This window comes from Urtica dioica, chromosome 2 (assembly GCF_054948205.1).
Source record: "Urtica dioica subsp. dioica isolate 48M chromosome 2, U.dioica_male_clone48M_v1_H2, whole genome shotgun sequence".
NCBI classification, from domain to species: domain Eukaryota; kingdom Viridiplantae; phylum Streptophyta; class Magnoliopsida; order Rosales; family Urticaceae; genus Urtica; species Urtica dioica.
In genome coordinates this window covers 9,207,654-9,230,886 of record NC_142757.1, presented here as the reverse complement: position 1 = coordinate 9,230,886, position 23,233 = coordinate 9,207,654, and the positions used below count along the sequence as shown (strand labels likewise).

At 40.7% G+C, this 23,233-nt stretch overlaps 1 long non-coding RNA gene and 1 pseudogene across 1 annotated transcript; both read left to right on the top strand.

Moving 5' to 3' along the window:
- Positions 1-15,679: 15,679 nt before the first annotated feature.
- On the top strand, positions 15,680-17,602 carry LOC149404061 (uncharacterized; annotated as a pseudogene).
- A 3,566-nt stretch (positions 17,603-21,168) lies between these two features.
- LOC149404060 (uncharacterized) lies at positions 21,169-21,558 on the top strand. The gene is made up of 3 exons (XR_016294115.1): positions 21,169-21,276; positions 21,348-21,440; positions 21,513-21,558. It is a non-coding gene; the product is annotated as an uncharacterized LOC149404060 (long non-coding RNA).
- Positions 21,559-23,233: the final 1,675 nt, after the last annotated feature.

The following is a 23,233-nucleotide window of genomic DNA, read 5'->3' as shown; positions in this document are numbered from 1 at the left end:
TCTTCGAGCTGGAATGTAAACCCGCATTAAAAGCGGCATAACTCTCTGCTCAGAAATCGAAATTTAATGATTCTTGAATCAAATTAAAGCTCTGTCTGTCCTCTGTCCAATGCCACCGGTTTCGGCTCAAAAGGACATCGGAGCCGCCAGTTATGGCGATTTTACTCCGAGGTGCGCGGCTGTCTGAAACTCCAGTTTTTTAGAAATCCGGATTTTCAAACCCCACTACCATGAGTTATAGAACTCTAATGAGAAAACTTTCTTGAGCAAAAATGTTTTTCATATGATTATAAACATGATGTGTAAGATTAAAATGTTTTGATTTTTGAAAGTTTAATTGAAATTGAATTTTTACAAAACTAGTTTGAATTTTGAAAAACCGTTTTCACTTTCAAACTTGAAAATATTTTGTCATCCAAATCAAATAAGTTTTCAAAATGTTTTCAAAACTATATCTATATCACATATGTTCAAAATCTATATGCTCTTGAAATTTTGAGTGGGAGGTCTCCTTGTAGACAAGCCGAAAAATAAAAAGATGTGTAATCTCAAACTTTCAAGTGTTCGAGTGAGTTGAAGTTCACACTTCCCTCACGCACTTTCCCGAAATAGAAAATAGGAAAAGATCGAGTATGTACCTTGTGCCTTTATGCACTAATACTGCTCTGAACATGTCGATCTAGGATTCTCTTCTAGTTGTCCGCTCTGTCGCTCTCTAACTAGGAAATTTGTTTCCGAACTTATAAGAGTCGATGAACCAACTCCAAAAACTAAGTGGGAGGGTTATATTCGTTGTTTGTAACCCACGATCCCCAACACTAGTGAAAGATGCAATAACGTGGGACTAAGAGCCGCTCTTGCGACCCTCACTTAAATGTGAGTACTCCAAGGCGTTATTGCTTCGATCATTGCTCAATGAGCTACGTCCGAGAGTGATGCAATGATGGCAAGGCCTCCCCTTGGGGGATTGTTTTTCAAAGCTGATCTTTTGGACTAAGTGGTTGGTTGCACGCTTAGGCTCAATCCCTAGTATCCTCCCTTGAGGCTCTGCGAAAGGATGTGAGTGATCAAACCAATTTACAAGGTGGCTAGTCAATGTAGATGTATTGACATCTTGGCTTAGCATTAATGATGTGTCATTTACTTATAAAAGGAGATTTTTTGCGGCCTTCTCTTGAGGGAGTAAATTATCGTTTGGTTTATAACACCTTTGGATTTTATAAAAGTCTTAATGAAACTTAAATCCTAAACCAAAGACTAATCATAAACTTGTTTCAACTTATATAGGCAACATGTCTCTCAACCATCTCTCTATCTTTCTTTCCTCGATCAAACTCGAAAACGAAAACTACGTAGATTCGAAACGTAACCTCGACATAATACCTACCGTTAACAAGCACAAATGGGTACTCACCACCACGTGTCCTCCTCTGACGAATGATGATTCAACTCAAGAGGACAATGACGCCTTAGCGGCCTGGTTTCGATCCGATGAGATTGTGAGGTGCCATATCTTGGCATCTATGAACAATATGCTGAAAGAGCAACATCGTGACATCGAGACTGCCGCTGACATGGTCTACAATCTCCTTGAGATGTTTGGAGGGCAAAGGCATCAAACAAGGCTACAAGCAGTCCGACAGTTTATGAACTGTCACATGAAGGCTAGGACTCCTGTTAGGGACCATATGATGCTGATCATTAGTTACCTTAATGAAATGGAAATCCTAGGATCTGAGATTAATGGGAAGAATATCATAGATATGATCTTAGAAACTCTCCCCGAGTCTCTTGATACCTTCATGCTGAACTACTCCATTACAAAGCTAAAGTACACTGTTACCGAGCATATGAAGGAGCTTCACACTGCTGTAGGTCTCAATAAGAGAAAGAGGAATCAAGGAGAGGCACATGCTACTGAGCAAAAGGCCTCCGCCTCTGGAACTAAGAAGAGACCTCACAAGGCCGATAAAAAGAACTGTCACGCCTATCTCAAAGTAAAGGAACATAGTATTGTACTAGTTACCGAAGCATGCTTAGTAGCTGATAATGTATCAACGTGGATTCTTGACTCCGCTGCTACTAACCATATTTGTTGTTCCTTGAATGGTTTCAAGAAAACCAAAAGCTTAGAGGAAGGCGAGTTCTGTTTCAAATAGGGTGATGGGAGCCCGGTGTCTGCAAAGGCTGTGGGATCCGTGACGCTGTCTTTTGAAGACCGCACTTTAAACTTGAATAATGTTTATTTTGTTCCTACCTTTGGGAAGAACTTAATATCCGTTGCTCGTCTTCGTGAGCAAGATTATTGTTTAAAGTTCATTAAGAATGGAATTCGTATTTCGTTTCCTGATAATTCTTTTGTCACTGATGCATGTATGAAGAATGCTCTTTTCTACATCTATCCCACTCAACCTTCTCTTTTAGACACCGAAATAGATAATGATCTAATTAGGGAGCCAAAGAGGATCAAACTTTCTTAATCATCCGATCTAACAAAATCAACATACCTCTGGCACTTAAGACTTGGTCATATCAGTCTAGATAGGATTAAGAGACTTGTGAGGGATGGTCCACTCCAAGCCTCTGCAATAGGTTCACTACCTACTTGTGAATCCTGCATAGAAGGAAAAATGACTAAGCGACCTTTCTCCGATAAGGGTCGAAGAGCCACTGAGTTGCTGGAACTAATACATTCTGATGTATGTGGTCCGCTCAACCAACAGGCACGTGGAGGATACGAATACTTCGTTACCTTCACTGATGACTACTCAAGATATGGGTTTGTCTATTTGCTTAAACACAAATCCGAGACCTTTAACGTATTTAAGGTCTTTAGGGCTTTAGTGGAAAAGAAAACTGGCAAAGTGATCAAAACCCTTCGATCTGATCGAGATGGTGAGTATATGTCTGGAGAGTTCGATGACTTTCTTAAAGAAGAAGGTATCGCTTCTCAGCTTACCGCGCCTGGCACACCTCAACAAAAGGAGTGTCAGAGAGAAGAAACCGAACTCTTATGGAGATGGTTAGATCAATGATGAGTTACTCATCACTCCCGCTTTCCTTTTGGGGATATGCCCTCGAAACAGCCGCCTACATTCTGAACCAAGTTCCATCCAAAACGGTTCCTGGTACTCCTTATGAACGATGGACTGGCCGTAAAGTGAATCTTGGCCGCATCCGAATTTGGGGTTGCCCTGCACACGTGCTGAGGCAAAAGACTAGCAAGTTGGCTAGTAGGTCAGAATTGTGCCTGTTTGTAGGATATCCGAAGGAAACCAAAGGTTTTACTTTCTATAGTCCCGAGGACGATAAGACTTTCGTTAGCACGAATGCTCGTTTCCTTGAGGAGGACTTTATGAAGGATGCGAAACCTAGAAGCAAAATTGTGCTTGAAGAAAATTTGGGTGAGGAAGCTTCTACCTCATCTGTAAGAACTGTTCTTACCCCAACTGAAACACAACCTAACTCGTCAGAATCTCGTCAAGTAGTACTTAGACGTAGTGGGAGGGCTACTCAAAAGCCTGACAGGTACATGTCTTACGGAGACTCTCTTGTAGCCGTCTCCGACATGGATGACCCTGTTTCCTATAGCCAAGCGATGGCTTGTTCTGAATCAAACCTTTGGCTTGACGCCATGAAAGTTGAAATGCACTCGATGTATGTCAACAAAGTCTGGAAACTTGTAGACCTTCCTGAAGGGATTAAACACGTAAGGTGTAAGTGGATATACAAGAAGAAAAGGGGTCCTGATGGGAACGTCGAGACGTTCAAAGCACGACTTGTGGCAAAGGGTTATACCCAACAAGAAGGGATTGACTATGAAGAAACCTTCTCGCCAGTCGCGATGCTTAAATCCATCCGCATACTCCTATCCATAGCTGCAGCTCTCGACTATGAGATCTGGCAAATGGATGTCAAGACAGCCTTTCTGAATGGCAATCTTGACGAGCGCATTTACATGGCTCAACCAGACGGTTTCGTGGATAAAGGTCAAGAGACCAAGGTTTGTGAGTTGCTTAAATCCATTTATGGACTAAAGCAAGCATCTAGGTCATGGAATATTAGATTCGATGAAACTGTAAAGAGCTTCGGCTTTGAACAGTCAATAGATGAGCCTTGTGTTTACAAGTTAATACACGAAGGCAAAGTTGTGTTTCTGGTACTATATGTCGATGATATACTACTCATTGGTAATGGCGTGGGTAAGTTATCTGAGGTTAAGGTCTGGCTGGCAAAGCAATTCGATATGAAGGATCTAGGAGAAGCCGCGTACATTCTTGGGATCCAAATCTTTCGAGATAGGAAAAACCGGACCCTGGCGCTCTCTCAAGCATCTTATATTGATAAGATAATGGATCACTACTCGATGCAAGACTCCAAGAAGGGCCAAACACCCTTTAGGCATGGAGTTTCACTCTCTAAGGACTAGTCTCCCAAGACTGCACAAGAGATTGAAGACATGAGGAAAATTCCTTACGCCTCTGCCGTAGGAAGCCTCATGTATGCTATGCTTTGCACTAGACCTGACATCTGTTTCGCCGTTGGCGTAGTTAGCCGTTTCCAATCCAACCCTGGACCCGAGCACTAGATTGCTGTTAAGCATGTTCTTAAGTATCTTCGAAGAACTAGGAACTTGATGCTTACATACTCAGGTACTGACCTGACTATGACGGGATATACCGACTCCGATTTTCAAGCGGATAAGGATTCTAGGAAATCCACTTCTGGATCTGTGTTCATCCTTAATGGTGGAGCTGTTGTGTGGAGAAGTATTAAGGAATCTTGCATTGCTGACTCCACAATGGAAGCAGAATATGTGGCTGCTTGTGAAGCATCCAAAGAGGCTATATGGCTTAGAAAATTCCTTAAGTATTTGGAAGTTGTTCCAAACGTCGACGAGCCCATGACCCTTTATTGTGATAATAGTGGGGCTGTCGCTAACTCAAAGGAACCTCGAAGCCATAAGCACTCTAAGCATATTGAGAGGAAATACCATTTGATTCGAGAGATCGCGCAGCGCGGAGACGTGGAGGTGAAGTAGATCTCTGGCAGATCCATTCACCAAGGCCCTAGCGAACATGGTCTTCGACCAACTTCGAGAGGGATTAGGCATGTAGGACTACTCACATCTTCTTTGAGTCAAGTGGGAGTTTGTTGTCAATGGTGCCCACAAGAAGAGTAGTAGTGTCTATTTATGTACATTTGATGTCATATAGTCTTACGAAGACTCTTGCTTGTAATTGCTTATTCATTAATAAAGTTGAAACGTTCATTCAATCTTCCTTGTCTGAAGCTTTATGATAAAACCATAGTCTTTTAGTCCATAAACAAACTTAACAACTTACGAAGAGACAAATGTAGATTTGCATGAACAAACTCTTCGAAGTTTGCTTAAAACGATATATTCGCAATCTTAGGGTCAAAGGACTATTGACCTCAGTATGATTGTTAGAAGAATCTATGATGTCTGGTTATGAGGCATTGAGAGTTGGGGACTCTATAGTTCTTCTAGGTATCTTCCGAAGGTACTGAATTGACCAGTGCACTTCTAGAGACAATATAAGAACAAACCATTTAACCTCTTATGTCTCGAAGTCACTATGTATGAATTGCATCATGCTTACCTTAATCCTGAAATGAGACATGCCATTTCACACCTTAGTATTCTCATTTGAGAAAGTCAAAGTTCGGACTCACTATGTGATTCCGAACAAGGCCTATTGGTGAGGTACTAAGTTGTGAGTCTGTCATGAGTAACTTTGTGAAGTTCTCATAGATATGGAATTCATGTACAAGATTGCTGAAATACAATGTATGTCACCTCATGCTTTGTTCCTTGGAGTGTGAATAAATGAACTGGCCAGTGTCCAAATTGAGTCCTGACTCTTTTGGATGAAACAATGTGACTTGTTAGCTCCTCGTCAATACATTGTTTCTAACTTATTCACAAGCGACAAAGGAGTTGAGGAAATAACAGCTAGAAGGGTAAAATGGTAATTTAGTAAATCCCGACTAGCTGATGACATTCATGAAGGGTAAACATAGATAATATTCAGTGGATCCGCTCATCATAATTAGGTCGAATTCTTGAGTAGAAAATAAATTCATTTGAACCGAGAGATTTTCAGTGTCAGCTCTTTAGTGGAGTCAGTTGGCATTAAGCTAAACTTGGAAAAGGTTTGTGAACTTTTGAGTCCAAGTGTTTAGCTCAAGCTTTGTTCATTTGGGTCCATGAGGTCACTGTCACGAATCACATCGATAGGAATAGTTAAACTGGAAGCTAAGTCAAAACAAGAACGAAAATAGTTAAAAGGGTATTTTTGTCTTTTGAGACAAATGATGAAATGAATGTCAATAAATTTTTTGACAAGGTCATTTGATGACAAATGAAACTTAAAACACTCAGCCATTAATAGTTTATTGGGCCTTGAGGATTAATTTCATTTCGTAGAATTTTACTTGAAAATTCTTAATGGGTTTTTCTTATGTTGTCATGAACAAATGAAGAAACATCTAGAAGCTCCTTCTAGAAGCTCAAATTTCGTCCAACCCAAGGAAAATAAGGCTGAATTTCGTTCATGCCATAGTGGGAAAGAGAGTTTATTTTGTGCATTGATGTATGAAGATACTTGCCAAAAGAAAAAGAGGAAACAAATTTCCTTAAGAAGGAAAGTGCATTTTCGGCCAACTAAGAGGAAATCAAATGAGGAAACAAATCCTAAGCCTTCATGAGGCATGTTGGACGTGCAAGGCAATAGGAAAAGAGGAAACTACCTTTTGAAGGTAATCCTCCTCCTATAAATAGGAGCCTCATTCCTCACATTTCATTCATCCAAGTTTAAGAGATTTGAGAGACTCTCTCTCTAGAACTTGGCCGAAAATCCTCTCTCTCTCTCTCTAGTTTATTTTCGATTTTGTTTTGGCACCTAGGTCCTCATTTGACCTAGAGTTTAGCTCTGCGACTTCAAGACTCGGTCTTAAGTCGTAGCGTTTAAAAGTGCCCACTCACTGATTCCTTCTTTTCGAGTGATTTAGTGATAGAAACTTTCGTGGTTGCTCGAGGTGCCGAAGAAAGAAAGAGAGACGTGCTGCGAGGGGAGACGAGCGTTGCAAACTTTCCACAAGCTTCTTCAAAGTTCAAGCTTCAAGAAAGGTTAGTAACTTTTATAGCTCATATTAGTTTTTATTTACATGCACATGCTCTTGTCTAGGTTAGTAAAAACTAGTTTTACTTAAAAAGAAAATTGATGTAGAAACTTTCGTGGTTGCTCGAGGTGCCGAGGAAAGAAAGAGAGACGTGCTGCGAGGGGAGACGAGCGTTGCAACTTTCCAAAAGCTTCTACAAGGTTCAAGCTTCAAGAAAGGTTAGTAACTTTAATAGCTCATCTTAGTTTTTATTTACATGCATATGCTCTTGTCTAGGTTAGTAAAAACTAGTTTTACTTAAAAAGAAAATTTTAAAATTCCGCCGCTTTGCGAAGCGTTTAATCTTTTTCTTAAACCCTAGATCGATTCCAACAAATGGTATCAGAGCTATGGTCAAAGGAATGCATGTGCATGTTTTTAAATTATGAGCTTGAAAATCGTTTTCGAAAGTTTACTAATTTTGTGACAAGTTAGAATTGTAATCTTAGATTTTTTTTAATTTATTGCTCATGCCTTTAAATTAAAAACCATGTTGATTTTCTATGAGTTTGGGATGATGTTAAAACACATTAGAATCAGTTCTAAAAGTTTTTAATTTTTTATATTGAAAAACGTGTTTTAAAGGTTTGAGAATTTTCGAGTAAATTTTGTGACTAGTTTTGATATCTTGCTAGTTTCTTATTTTTACTTGAATCGTTTTATGCATGTTGTTATTTCTTTTATTCTATGTTATTACCCTGCTAATAAAACACAAATAAAAGCTTTAAACAACATCTTAAAACGTTCCGTTACACTCGATTCTTTTTCGCACCTAAAAGGACGAAGCTTTAATTTATTTCTTTTTCTTCGAGCTGGAATGTAAACCCGTATTAAAAGCGGCATAACTCTCTGCTCAGAAATCGAAATTTAATGATTCTTGAATCAAATTAAAGCTCTGTCTGTGCTCTGTCCAATGCCACCAGTTTCGGCTCAAAAGGACATCGGAGCCGCCAGTTATGGCGATTTTACTCCGAGGTGCGCGGCTGTCTGAAACTCCAGTTTTTTAGAAATCCGGATTTTTAAACCCCACTACCATGAGTTATAGAACTCTAATGAGAAAATTTTCTTGAGCAAAAATGTTTTTCATATGATTATAAACATGATGTGTAAAGATTAAAAGTTTTGATTTTTGAAAGATTAATTGAAATTGAATTTTTACAAAACTAGTTTGAATTTTGAAAAACCGTTTTCACTTTCAAACTTGAAAATATTTTGTCATCCAAATCAAATAAGTTTTCAAAATGTTTTCAAAACTATATCTATATCACATATGTTCAAAATCTATATGCTCTTGAAATTTTGAGTGGGAGGTCTCCTTGTAGACAAAGCCGAAAAATAAAAGGATGTGTAATCTCAAACTTTCAAGTGTTCGAGTGAGTTGAAGTTCACACTTCCCTCACGCACTTTCCCGAAATAGAAAATAGGAAAAGATCGAGTATGTCCCTTGTGCCTTTATGCACTAATACTGCTCTGAACATGTCGATCTAGGATTCTCTTCTAGTTGTCCGCTCTGTCGCTCTCTAACTAGGAAATTTGTTTCCGAACTTAAAAGAGTCGATGAACCAACTCCAAAAACTAAGTGGGAGGGTTATACTTGTTGTTTGTAACCCACGATCCCCAACACTAATGAAAAGTGCAAGTGTCGCCGGACTAAGAGTCACCCTCGTGGCCCTCTCTTAAATGAGAGTACTCAAGGGCGCTTTGCTCTGATCATTGCTCAATGAGCTACGTCCGAGAGTGAGACGATGATGACAAGACCTCCCCTCGGTGGATTGTTTTTCAAAGTCAATCTTTTGGACTAAGTGGTTGGTTACACACTTAGACTCAATCCCTAGTAATCCTCCCTCGAGGCCCTGCGAAAGGATGTGAGTGATCAAACCAATTTACAAGGTGGCTAGTCAAAATTGATGTATTGACATCTTGGCTATGCATTAATGATGAGTCATTTACTTATGAAAGGAGACTCGTTGCGGCCTTCCCTCGAAGGAGTAAAGTGTCATTTCGTTCATAACACCTTTGGATTTTACAAAAGTCTTAATGAAACTTAAATCCTAAACCAAAGACTAATCATAAACTTGTTTCAACTTACATAGGCAATATGTCTCTCAACCATCTCTCTATCTTTCTTTCCTCGATCAAACTCGAAAACGAAAACTACGTAGAATCGAAACGTAACCTCGACATAATACCTACCGTTAACAAGCACAAATGGGTACTCACCACCCCGTGTCCTCCTCTGACGAATGATGATTCAACTCAAGAGGACAATGACGCCTTAGCGGCCTGGCTTCGATCCGATGAGATTGTGAGGTGCTATATGATGGCATCTATGAACAATATGCTGAAAGAGCAACATCGTGACATCGAGACTGCCGCTGACATGCTCTACAATCTCCTTGAGATGTTTGGAGGGCAAAGGCGTCAAACAAGGCAACAAGCAGTCCGACAGTTTATGAACTGTCGCATGAAGGCTAGGACTCCTGTTGGAGACTTTATGATATTGATCATTAGTCATCTGAGTAAAATGGAAATTCTAGGATCTGAGATTGATGGGAAGAATGTCATAGATGTGATCTTAGAAACTCTCCCCGCAACTCTTGATACCTCCATGATGAACTACTCCATTAACAAGCTAGAGTACACTGTTACCAAGCTTATGGAGGAACTTCACACTGTTGTAGGTTTCACTAAGAGAAAGAGGAATCAAGGAGAGGCACATGCTACTGAGCAAAAAGCCTCCGCCTCTGGAACTGTGAAGAGACCTTACAAGGCCGATAAAAAGAACTGTCCCGCCTATCTCAAAGCAAAGGAACATAGTATTGTACTAGTTACCGAAGCATGCTTAGTAGCTGATAATGTATGAACGTGGATTCTTGACTCCGCTGCTACTAACCATATTTGTTGTTCCTTGAATGGTTTTAAGAAAACCAAAAGCTTAGAGGAAGGGGAGTTCTGTTTCAAATGGGGTGATGGGAGCCTGGTGTCTGCAAAGGCTGTGGGATCCGTGACGCTGTCTTTTGAAGACCGCACTTTAAACTTGAATAATGTTTATTTTGTTCCTACCTTTGGGAAGAACTTAATATCCGTTGCTCGTCTTCGTGAGCAAGATTATTGTTTAAAGTTCATTAAGAATGGAATTCGTGTTTCGTTTCCTGATAATTCTTTTGTCACTGATGCATGTATGAAGAATGCTCTTTTCTACAACCTTCTCTTTTAGACACCGAAATAGATAACGATCTAATTAGGGAGCCAAAGAGGATCAAACTTTCTGAATCCTCCGATCTAACAAAATCAACATACCTCTGGCACTTAAGACTTGGTCATATCAGTCTAGATAGGATTAAGAGACTTGTGAGGGATGGTCCACTCCAAGCCTCTGCAATAGGCTCACTGCCTACTTGTGAATCCTGCATAGAAGGAAAAATGACTAAGCGACCTTTCTCCGATAAGGGTCGAAGAGCCACTGAGTTGCTGGAACTAATACATTCTGATGTATGTGGTCCGCTCAGCCAACAGGCACGTGGAGGATACGAATACTTCGTTACCTTCACTGATGATTACTCACGATATGGGTTTGTCTATTTGCTCAAACACAAATCCGAGACCTTTAACGTATTTAAGGTCTTTAGGGCTTTAGTGGAAAAGCAAACTGGCAAAGTGATCAAAACCCTTCGATCTGATCGAGGTGGTGAGTATATGTCTGGAGAGTTCGACGACTTTCTTAAAGAAGAAGGTATTGCTTCTCAGCTTACCGCACCTGGCACACCTCAACAAAACGGAGTGTCAGAGAGAAGAAACCGAACTCTTATGGAGATGGTTAGATCAATGATGAGTTACTCATCACTCCCGCTTTCCTTTTGGGGATATGCCCTCGAAACAGCCGCCTACATTCTGAACCAAGTTCCGTCCAAAACGGTTCCTGGTACTCCTTATGAACGATGGACTGGCCGTAAAGTGAATCTTGGCCGCATCCGAGTTTGGGGTTGCCCTGCACACGTGCTGAGGCAAAAGACTAGCAAGTTGGCTAGTAGGTCAGAATTGTGCCTGTTTGTAGGATATCCGAAGGAAACCAAAGGTTTTACTTTCTATAGTCCCGAGGACGATAATACTTTCGTTAGCACGAATGCTCGTTTCCTTGAGGAGGACTTTATGACGGATGCAAAACCTAGAAGCAAAATTGTGCTTGAAGAAAAGTTGGGTGAGGAAGCTTCTACCTCATCTGTAAGAACTGTTCTTACCCCAACTGAAACACAACCTAACTCATCAGAATCTCGTCAAGTAGTACTTCGACGTAGTGGGAGGGCTACTCAAAAGCCTGACAGGTACATGTCTTATGGAGACTCTCTTGTAGCCGTCTCCGACATGGATGATCCTGTTTCCTATAGCCAAGCAATGGCTTGTTCTGAATCAAACCTTTGGCTTGACGCCATGAAAGTTGAGATGCACTCGATGTATGTCAACAAAGTCTGGAAACTTGTAGACCTTCCTGAAGGGATTAAACCCGTAGGGTGTAAGTGGATATACAAGAAGAAAAGGGGTCCTGATGGGAACGTCGAGACGTTCAAAGCACGACTTGTGGCAAAGGGTTATACCCAACAAGAAGGGATTGACTATGAAGAAACCTTCTCGCCAGTCGCGATGCTTAAATCCATCCGCATACTCCTATCCATAGCTGCAGCTCTCGACTATGAGATCTGGCAAATGGATGTCAAGACAGCCTTTCTGAATGGCAATCTTGACGAGCGCATTTACATGGCTCAACCAGACGGTTTCGTGGATAAAGGTCAAGAGGCCAAGGTTTGTGAGTTGCTTAAATCCATTTATGGACTAAAGCAAGCATCTAGGTCATGGAATATTAGCTTCGATGAAACTGTAAAAAGCTTTGGCTTTGAACAGTCGATAGATGAGCCTTGTGTTTACAAGTTAATACACGAAGGCAAAGTTGTGTTTCTGGTACTATATGTCGATGATATACTACTCATTGGTAATGACGTGGGTAAGTTATCTGAGGTTAAGGTCTGGCTAGCAAAGCAATTTGATATGAAGGATCTAGGAGAAGCCGCGTACATTCTGGGGATCCAAATCTTTCGAGATAGGAAAAACCGGACCCTGTCGCTCTCTCAAGCATCTTATATTGATAAGGTGATGGATCGCTTCTCGATGCAAGACTGCAAGAGGGGTCAAACACCCTTTAGGCATGGAGTTTCACTCTCTAAGGACCAGTCTCCCAAGACTGCACAAGAGATTGAAGACATGAGGAAAATTCCTTACGCCTCTGCCGTAGGAAGCCTTATGTATGCTATGCTTTGCACTAGACCTGACATCTGTTTCGCCGTTAACGTAGTTAACCGTTTCCAATCCAACCCTGGACCCGAGCACTGGATTGCTGTTAAGCATGTTCTTAAGTGTCTTCGAAGAACTAGGAACTTGATGCTTACATACTCAGGTACTGACCTGACTATGACGGGATATACCGACTCCGATTTTCAAGCGGATAAGGATTCCAGGAAATCCACTTCGGGATCTGTGTTCATCCTTAATGGTGGAGCTGTTGTGTGGAGGAGAATTAAGCAATCTTGCATTGCTGACTCCACAATGGAAGCAGAATATGTGGCTGCTTTTGAAGCATCCAAAGAGGCTGTATGGCTTAGAAAATTCCTTAAGTATTTGGAAGTTGTTCCAAACGTCGACGAGCCCATGACCCTTTATTGTGATAATAGTGGGGCTGTCGCTAACTCAAAGGAACCTAGAAGCCATAAGCACTCTAAACATATTGAGAGGAAATACCATTTGATTCGAGAGATCGCGCAACGCGGAGACGTGGAGGTGAAGTAGATCTCTGGAAGATCCATTCACCAAGGCCCTAGCGAACAAGGTCTTCGACCAACATCGTGAGGGATCAGGCATGTAGGACTACTCACATCTTCTTTGAGTCAAGTGGGAGTTTGTTGTCAATGGTGCCCACAAGAAGAGTAGTAGTGTCTATTTATGTACATTTGATGTCATATAGTCTTACGAAGACTCTTGCTTGTAATTGCTTATTCATTAATAAAAAGTTGAAACGTTCATTCAATCTTCCTTGTCTGAAGCTTTATGATAAAACCATAGTCTTTTAGTCCATAAACAAACTAAACAACTTACGAAGAGACAAATGTAGATTTGCATGAACAAACTCTTCGTAGTTTGCTTAAAACGATATATTCGCAATCTAAGGGTCAAAGGACTATTGACCTCAGTATGATTGTTAGAAGAATCTATGATGTCTGGTTATGAGGCATTGAGAGTTTGGGACTCTATAGTTCTTCTAGGTATCTTCCGAAGATACTGAATTGACCAGTGCACTTCTAGAGACAATATAAGAACAAACCATTTAACCTCTTATGTCTCGAAGTCACTATGTATGAATTGCATCATGCTTACCTTAATCCTGAAATGAGACATGTCATTTCACACCTTAGTATTCTCATTTGAGAAAGTCAAATTTCGGACTCACTATGTGATTCCGAACAAGGCCTATTGGTGAGGTACTAAGTTGTGAGTCTGTCATGAGTAACTTTGTGAAGTTCTCATAGATATGGAATTCATGTACAAGATTGCTGAAATGCAATGTATGTCACCTCATGCTTTGTTCCTTGGAGTGTGAATAAATGAACTGGCCAGTGTCCAAATTGAGTCCTGACTCTTTTGGATGAAACAATGTGACTTGTTAGCTCCTCGTCAATACATTGTTTCTAACTTATTCACAAGCGACAAAGGAGTTGAGGAAATAACAGCTAGAAGGGTAAAATGGTAATTTAGTAAATCCCGACTAGCTGATGACATTCATGAAGGGTAGCATAGATAATATTCAGTGGATCCGCTCATTATAATTAGGTCGAATTCTTGAGTAGAAAACAAATTCATTTGAACCGAGAGATTTTCAGTGTCAGCTCTTTAGTGGAGTCAGCTGGCATTAAGCTAAACTTGGAAAAGGTTTGTGAACTTTTGAGTCCAAGTGTTTAGCTAAAGCTTTGTTCATTTGGGTCCATGAGGTCACTGTCACGAATCACATCGATAGGAATAGTTAAACTGGAAGCTAAGTCAAAACAAGAACGAAAATAGTCAAAAGGGTATTTTTGTCTTTTGAGACAAAGGATGAAATGAATGTCAATAAATTTTGACAAGTTCATTTGATGACTTAATGTCACTCGGCCATAATATGATTAATTGGGCCTTGTGAATTAATTTCATTTCATAAGAATTTCATTGAAAATTCTTAATGGGCCTTTTTCATGTTGTCATGAACAAAATGGAAAAGCTTCTAGAAGCCCTTTCTAGATGGTGTAGGCGCCCATATTACCCAAGAGGAAAGAGAGTTTATTTTGTGCATAAATGTATTAAGATACTTGCCAAAAGAAAAAGAGGAAACAAATTTCCCCTAAGGGGAAAGCATGGTAGGCGCCCAAAAGGATCAAGAGAGAAGCAAATAAAAGAGGAAACAAATCCAAGGACTTACTTGCTTAGTCTTGGCCGTGTGACTCTTTGAAGGAAAAGGGAAATTGGCTCATGAATATGTGATATTCTATAGAAGAGGAAACTACCTTATTGAAGGTGAGACCTCTCCTATAAATAGGAGCCTCATTCCACACTTTTCATTCATGCAAAGTTTTAGAGATTGAGAGCTTCTCTCTCTAGACTTGGCCGCCCCTTCCTCTCTCTCTCTCTAGTTTATATTTTCGATTTTTCTTGTCTTGGCACCTAGGTCCTCACTCGACCTAGTGTTTAGCTCTGCGACTTCGAGACTCGTTCTTAAGTCGTAGTGTTTAAAAGTGCCCACTCACTGATTCCTTCTTTTCGAGTGATTTAGTGATAGAAACTTTCGTGGTTGCTCGAGGTGCCGAGGAAAGAAAGAGAGACGTGCTGCGAGGGGAGACGAGCGTTGCAACTTTCCAAAAGCTTCTACAAGGTTCAAGCTTCAAGAAAGGTTAGTAACTTTAATAGCTCATATTAGTTTTTATTTACATGCATATGCTCTTGTCTAGGTTAGTAAAAACTAGTTTTACTTAAAAAGAAAATTTTAAAATTCCGCCGCTTTGCGAAGCGTTTAATCTTTTTCTTAAACCCTAGATCGATTCCAACAGTTCATGCGTTTGATGAATCATGTGTTGCGGTCTTTCATTGGAAAATTTTTGGTTGTGTACTTTGATGATATTCTCATTTATAGTAAATCGTTACGTGACCATATATCTCATTTGCGATCTGTTTTGGAGGTACTTAGGCAAGAAAAGTTGTATGCTAACCTTGGAAAGTGCACCTTTTGTACAGACAAGCTTGTTTTCCTTGGTTTTATTGTAAGTGCGCAGGGTATACAGGTTGATGATCAGAAGATTCGCGCGATACAAGAGTGGCCGACTCCAACAAGTGTTGGCCACGTTCGGAGTTTTCATGGACGTGCTAGCTTTTATAGAGATTTGTGAAGGACTTTAGCACTATACAAGCACCTCTCACTGAAATCATGAAGAAGAATGTGCCATTTAAGTGGGGAAAAGCACAAGAAGATGCGTTCAAGAGTCTAAAGGATAAACTAACAAATGCTCATTTGCTTACTTTACCTGACTTTGAGAAGGCATTTGCAATTGAATGTGATGCTTCGGGTGTAGGGATTGGAGCCGTACTCATGCAGGGGCGATGTCCGATTGCGTATTTTAGTGAGAAATTGAATGGCGCGACACTCAACTACTCGACATATGACAAGGAGTTATACGCACTAATTCGAGCACTTGAGACGTGGCAACACTACTTGATGCCAAAAGAGTTTGTGATTCACACTGATCATGAATCCTTGAAGCATTTCAAAAGCCAACACAAACTGAACAAACGACATGCTCACTGGTCTGAATTCTTAGAGCCATTTCCATATGTCATTCGGTACAAAAAAGGTAAGGAGAATGTGGTTGCCGATGCCCTTTCTCGGAGGTATGTTCTGATCTCAACCCTTGACGCTAAACTGCTTGGTTTTGAACATATCAAACAGCTTTATAATGATGATCTTGATTTTGGTGAAAATTATCGGTTGTGTGAAAAATCTGGAATTGGGGAGTTCTTTAGGCATGATGATTATCTTTTCAAGGAAAATAGGTTGTGTGTTCCCAATTGTTCATTGCGAGATCTACTAACTAGGGAATCCCATGGTGGAGGGCTGATGGGGCATTTTGGGGTAGCTAAGACTTTAGGAATCTTGCATGAACATTTCTTCTGGCCTCACATGAAAAGAGACGTCAAAAGGATAGTTGGTCGGTGCATTACTTGTAGGCAAGCCAAATCTAGAGTACAACCAAACTGTCTTTATACTCCCTTACCCATTCCTAGTTCTCCGTGGATAGACATTTCAATGGATTTTGTGTTAGGATTACCTAGGAGCAAGAGAGGGAAGGACTCCATTTTTGTCGTTGTAGATCGGTTCTCTAAGATGGCTCATTTTATTCCTTGTCACAAAACTGATGATGCCTCTAACGTTGCTGAGTTGTTCTTTCGAGAAATAGTACGTCTACATGGGATGCCTAGGACAATAGTTTCTGATAAGGATGCAAAGTTCTTGAGTTACTTTTGGAAGACCATGTGGGGAAAGTTAGGAACCAAACTGTTGTTTTCTACAACCTGTCACCCCCAAACCGATGGCCAAACTGAGGTAGTCAATCAAACTTTATCAACCTTATTGAGGGCTGTGATTAGGAAACACATTAAGTCTTGGGAAGAGTGCATACCACATGTTGAGTTTGCATACAATCGTTCACTTCATTCAGCAACTAAGTTTTCACCTTTTGAACTTGTCTATGGTTTTAATCCTTTAACTCCTTTGGATTTATCACCTTTACCTAGTTCTGAAACATTGAATTTAGATGGCGAAAAGAAAGCAGAATTCGTGAAGCAACTTCATGAACGAGCTCGACAAAACATTGAGCGGCGAACGGAACAATACATGAAGCAAGCCAACAAGGGACGCCGTAAATTGATTTTTGAACCTGGAGATTGGGTTTGGTTGCACATACGGAAAGAGCGATTTCCAGCCGAATGACGTTCTAAGCTGCTCCCACGAGGAGATGGACGATTCCAAGTGCTTGATCAGATCAATGACAATGCTTACAAACTAGATCTACCCGGTGAGTACAATGTGAGTGCAACTTTCAATGTATATGACTTGAGTCCTTTTGATGCAGATTCTGATTTGAGGACAAATCCTTTTCAAGAGGGGGGGGGGGGGAGTGATGCGGACATCAAGGAGGAACAAACAAATGGACCAATCACAAGGGCAAGGGCAAAGCGAATGAAGGAAGATATGAACAATCTTGTTTTACAAGTTGTGCAAGAAGTGGAGAGCAAGCACACCCAAGGAAATAAAGGAGAGCTTATTCACATCATTCAAGTTGTTATTGATTAAGACTCTTTTAGTTATTATTGTTTGAGTTATTTATTTGTTATTTTCGTAGCCAAAAACACACTACTACAAATTTGGTTTTCTGATGCGCATGACTATCAGGTGCGACTAGTCGCATCTAAATTACTTTCGGGTGCGACTAGTCGCACCAGATAGTCAACCCGAAGTGTTAAAAATTTCGCTAAATTTGTTGTTTGCTTTTGAGTATCGGGTGCGACTAGTCGCACCCGAAAGTCCTAAAAACTATCCGGTGCGACAACGTCGCACCTGATAGTTTCAAAATTTTAAGCGGGCCAACTCTTCCCCCTCATTATTTCATTCAGGATTGACGTGGCATTTTGGATTATTTTTTATAAGATATTATCAGGTGCGACTAGTCGCATCTGATAGATATTTCGGGTGCGACAATGTCGCACCTGAAAGTTAGGTTTTCTATTAAAAAAAATCGTCTGCACTTCGTCTTCCTCATTTCAAAACCGCCTCTCTCTCTGAAAAAAAACCCTCTCTCTCTTTGCCACCTCCGCCGCGCTCCGCCCTGGCCACCACCTCCGCCGCTTCTCTCTCTCTCTGCCTCATCTGCGTCACCAGTTCACTCCGCCGATTTCAAAAAAAAAAAAAAACCCTCTCTCCGGCCAGTTCTGCAAGTCTGCCGCGCTCCACACCCTCTGCCGCGCTCCGCCGCCGCTTCTCTCTCTCTCTTCTCCTTCTTGGTTGCACTCGGCCAGCAGCTCCTCCACCAAGCCGCGCGCGCCACCTCCGCCGCAATCCGACGCGCTCCGCCATCTTACTGAGTCAAGGCCGAGACATTCGTCCAAGCCGACGTGGATTCCGTCTGGAACGCTCTCACCGACTACGAGAGACTCGCCGATTTCGTTCCCAATCTCGTTTCGAGGTACGATTCTCTCTGCCTCGCTCCCTCTCTGCCTCGCTCTCTCTCTCTCAATGTTTAAACTCACAGCCTCGTCGTCCCGTGCCTCCGGACCTCGCCGTGCTCTCAGCCCCGGCCCCGCTGCCTCCGACGCACTCCGCCGCCGTAGCTCCTCCGCGCTCCGCCGTCTTCTCCGCCTCTCAACCGGTATTTCTCTATCTCAATCCCTCTCTACCTCTCTGCCTCGCTCCCTCTCTGCCTCGCTCTCTCTCTGATCAGTGTTTAAACTCACAGCCTCGTCGTCTCGTGCCTCCGGACCTCGCCGTGCGCTCAGCCCCGGCCCCGCTGCCTCCGAGTCCCAGCCATCGAGCCGTTGTCCCCGATTCCTAGCCTCCGAGCCGCTGTACCCGAGTCCCCGGCCGGCCGTCCTAGCAGGTTAGTGTATATATTAGTTTTTTTTTTATAATCATATATTACTTAGTTAACTAGGTTAGTTAGGTTGATAAATATATATTAGTGTATAAATATATATTAGTGTATATATTAGTTAGTTAGGTTAGTGTATATATAATATGTTAGTTAATATGTTAGGTTAGTTAATTAATGTGAAATATGTAAGTTAATAATAATGTGTAACTTAATTAGTATTAATTTGATAATTAATTTAACATGTTTAGTAATTTGGTTAAGTTTAATAATTCTATTAGTTTAGGTTAAAAGTTTAAATTGATTGTAAATTAGTTAGTATTAATATGATAATTTCACATGCTTAATAATGTGATTAGTTTATATTAGGTTAAAATTAAGTTTTAATTGTTTTTTGGCATGTTTTGATATATAGTTTGTGACATTTTTAAATTTTTTGCTTTTAATTAATTTAGATTAATTGTAAGTAAATTATTACCTAGAAATTGTAATTAGTTTAATAATTACATTTATGTTGCTTAGTTTATAATTAGTTAATTAATTTGTGATAAGTTTGTGTAGTTGATTTAACATGTAATGAAATTGTAATTTAAATAAGAAAAATAGTTTTGTGACATGCTTTGATAGTTTGTGACATGTTTTGATAGTTTGTAATATTTTGTTTATTTCGATTTTTCATTTATAAATGTTGTGATCGAACCACGGAGGTTCGGTTTAGGGCTGAGCTAATTTATAGGATAGTTCTGGATGGTTTGTGTATGTTTTTAAATAATTTTGCAGGTTTTTGGTTTGTCAGTATAATAGGGGAAACTCTGCCGAAATTTCGGTAGAGTTTCGAATTAATTAGTTTAAAAACTCCCAACTTATTCAATCCGAGCTCAAAATAACATAGAATTCATAATCTCTCTTTCATTTTGTTCTCCGTCGTCCTTTATCAATAACTCTTCCAAACTTTCATTTCTCGCTCTCATTCAGCGAAATGTCCAATCCAAGTAGAGAACCTTGAGAGTAGAAGATCTTGAAAATGCGCAAGAGTCTATCATCGAGATCTTGTGTAAGCTTGAGATGATATTTCAAAATAGCGGTGTATGTGTACTTGTGGATGATTTCACTTACTATGGTCGAATGGAAGACGTCATCGTCATGAACTATAGGCATAACTATAGTGTTGTATTGTTCAAATGCATTTGGTACGGTGACAAGTATCATGCAAACCGACTAGTGCACACCGATAAGACTACTGGAGAAACGAGTGCTTATACTGCGAAACAGTGGTTTAAAGAGGAGCCGTACGTACTCGCGACTCAAGTCAAACAAGTTTTTTACATCGAAGATCTTGTTAAAGGCGGCAACTGGGAAATCGTCCAGGAATGCAATCATCGAGGGATTTGGGACATTCCTGAAGTTGACCCCTCCAACTCAGCCGCGATCCCATTGACTATAGAGTTGTCAAACATCGAGCGTTTGAATCATCGACACGAAATCGATGAAGCTGAGTTAGGGACTGTCGTTGACGATAATGAAGAAGACGATGATGAAAATGAGAGACGGGTCATTTTTGAGGGAGAAGATGTTGATGTCGATATAGAAGATGATATTAACATTATAGGCATAGATGACGATGAATGAGTAATATCTTTTTTGTATGTTTATTTACTATATAATGTAACCACGGTTTTCCTCCGCCATATGTGAGGTTTGTTAATAATAAAATCCGTGTCGCCGTCCACGTTTTTTTATATAGAAAACTAATATTTATTTACTAATATTGTTCACATCTTACAGGATGTCAGATGCGGGTGGAGATGAGTCTCCGCTACACCGTTCAGGAGCAGGTGGAGATGAGTCTCCGCTAGAGACACCGGGTTCCCAAGGTCCTAAGAAAACAAGGGGACCAACAACCGGCTCTACTTCGGCAAAAGCAGCGCTTGGGGTACCCGGTGCGAAAGTTGTTAGGTACGACCCAATCAACCAAAATTTCTACCAGGACGTAAGGAAAACAATAAAAAAGGTAGGAGTATTCAACAACCGCGTCGGCGCTTTGGTGAAAGTCCATATCCCGGTCACACTTCGTGATTGGAACAAAGTGACGCCCCAGATGTTGGGCAATATTCTGAGCGCACTTCATTCCGAGTACACTTTCGTGTACAAGGATGATGAGACCGAGGAGCTGCTTCCGGCGGATTGCTATCGTCATCAGATTGACCAGACTATCATTCGCGATGCAAAGCGAATGAGGCGCAACCAAAAGTCTAGATTATCAGGGAGTTTCTTAGGAAAATGTTGTGGGCAAATGAATGTCGCCAAGAAAGAAATCCCAAAAGGATATCAAAAAGACGATTGGGAGAAGGTGATAGAGGAGTTCGCAACTAACGATTGGAAGGTAATGTATAATTCAAAAAAATTATGTTATCTTCTATGAAAATGAATTATAACGCAATTTAATATGTGCAGAAAAAGTCTACTCGCAATAGAGACAATTCAAAGAACAAGAAAACGAAGTCCACACAAGGGTCGATTTCTTTTTTGGCTCATCGACATTTGAACGTAAGTTTATTCTAATTTTGTAATATTTTTTTTGCAATAAATACATTACTCATATTTTCATAAGAACTGCAGAGTAGGGAAGATGGGACTTTGGCCTCGGCGTTAAACACGTGGGAGAAAAAACATCAAGATGATCAAGGCAATTGAACGACAGCTTGGGCGCAACAAGCATTTGTAAGTTACTTGTGTTAATTACTTAATAATCAAGTTTCGATAATCTTAATAATTTTTTTAACATATGTTTGAAGGCGCGAATTATGACTCAAGTCGAGGATATGCAGCGACAAGCAGCGGAGTCAGGCCAAACGTTTGACATAGACCAGGCGGAGCAGTACGCGATGGATACTGTTCTCGGGCAACGTCGAGATTGGTATGTCGGGATAGGTCCCTCGATCCCGAGATCCTCCTATCTCTTGGCTCAGGCTCAGGACGACAGCTCGTCCTCAGGTTCTTCATCGCGGAGCGTTCCAGATCCAGTGATTAGCGAGCTACAAGCAGCGTTGGCCGCACAACAGGCTGCAATGGAAGAGATGAGGCGTGAGCAACGAGCTGAGATGGAGACGTTTCAGCGACAACTCTTTGCCTACACAGCAGCATCCGTCTCCCATGCAGACATCCCCCGCGACGCTGCACCCTGGGACGACGCCGCCATCAGCTTCAATGCCGAATGTTCAGACGCCGCCATCCGGTTCAATGCCGAATGTTCAGACGCCGCCATCCGCTTCAATGCCAAATGTTGATCAGACGCCAGGTTCGGTAGAATTTCAGCGACATCGTTCGAGCGCCAGCGCACCAAGCCGCCAAGGCGCACGAGGAAGATCTGGCGGAAGAGGAGGCCGTGCATTCCAGAATTGGAAGACTTCGAGTGAAAAAGGGAAACAAACAGAATAGATTGTAATTTTTTTAATTTATTGAACGTAAATTATCAAATTTTATGAATTTAATATTAGAATTTCTATTAACTTATTTATATAATTATTCTAATTAATATTATTCAAATTATTTATTTAATTTGACAAAAAAAAAATTTTAATAAATTTTGAAATAATTTTTTAAATTATAATTTTTAAATAATTAATAGGCTGATTCTATTAGAATCAGGTTTTAAAAAAAAAACTACAGACAATCAGATGCGACTTGTCGCATCTGATACCTTCGCGGGAAAAGTATCAGATGCGACTAGTCGCATCTGATTGTACTGTAACCCGCCAAATATTTCGTGGGGAATTACTATCAGATGCGACTAGTCGCATCTGATACGTTTCCCGCGAAGGTATCAGATGCGACTAGTCGCATCTGATACTATAACTCCCGCTTTAATAACTTATTTTGGAGGATATTTAGGTGCGACTAGTCGCACCTAAAATGTCGTACCTGATAGTGGTGACTTTCAGGTGCGACAAGTCGCACCTGATATCATCAGGTGCGGACTTTCAGATGCGACTTTGTCGCATCTAAAGTCGCACCTGATGACACTTTCAGGTGCGATTCTAGCACTTTCAGGTGCGAATTTTTGTCGTACCTGATGCTATCAATTGTACTAGTGACAATGGGTTAAGTTGGAGTCCTTTTAAAGTGTTTTTGGGCTTTATTTATGTTAAATGAAGCCGATATGTGTTAGATATTAAGTTAGCCTTTTAATTTTAATGTTATTAGGCCTAAATAATGTCTTCTAGGCCCATTTAAGCTAGGGCAACAAGGAGCTCCGAATTTGCATTGTATTTTCCTTATTTAAAGAGGTTTCATGATTGAGAAAGGCAGACTATGTTTTTTATTAAAAATTGAGAGAATTC